This window comes from Perognathus longimembris, chromosome 2 (assembly GCF_023159225.1).
Source record: "Perognathus longimembris pacificus isolate PPM17 chromosome 2, ASM2315922v1, whole genome shotgun sequence".
In the NCBI taxonomy this organism is placed as follows: Eukaryota; Metazoa; Chordata; class Mammalia; order Rodentia; family Heteromyidae; genus Perognathus; species Perognathus longimembris.
Genome location: NC_063162.1, coordinates 126600416 through 126601163, shown reverse-complemented (window position 1 = coordinate 126601163; position 748 = coordinate 126600416).

Sequence of the window (748 nt, the reverse complement as noted above, 5' to 3'; positions counted from 1 at the left end):
TTACGAATAGTATGTGAGGGCAATTTTTCACTTTAGCCATACATTTTCTTGTTTTTCTGCTCATCCAAAAAAACGCTTTCAAAACTTTGAAAATCCTAGCTATTTGGGCATTTTGCAAGACTTAAGGAGAAAAAAGCATAACATTTGGTTAGTGCAGTATAGTTTCTCTTCACTTAAATTTAGAATTTGCTTTCTGTCTTAATTCATTTTACTAGACTAGATGCATATTCCTGGTAAGCAAGTCCACATTTTCAACTTAGCATAAACAGGTTAAGAATATGATGGGGAACCATGTCCTCATGGAAATTCTATGACTTTTACAAGTAAACCTTTTCTTATAATTTTTTTTGAGTGAGTACAGGTACTGGGGCTTTAACTCAAGGCCTGGGAACTGTTAGCTTTTTTTGTTTAAAGTTGGTGCTCTGCCACTTGAACCATAGTTATGCTTTTGGCTTTTTGGTAGGATATTGGTGATAAAGTGTCTCCTGTGCTTTCTTGCCCAGATTAGCTTCACATTACAATCCTTAGATCCTAGGATTTGAGACATGAGCCAGTGCCCAGCTTTATATAGTCAAAGATGTGATCAGTTGAATACATTTATTCAAGAGAACTGACAGAATCCTTTGACTATGTGACCAGTATATTCCCAGGGCAGCATCTTTCACTTCCGTTCGTCACTGGACTAAGTGCTCTTATTACCTTTGCTGGAAAGCCAGGTCATCTAAAAGCGGCAGGAAAAGGGAAGGGT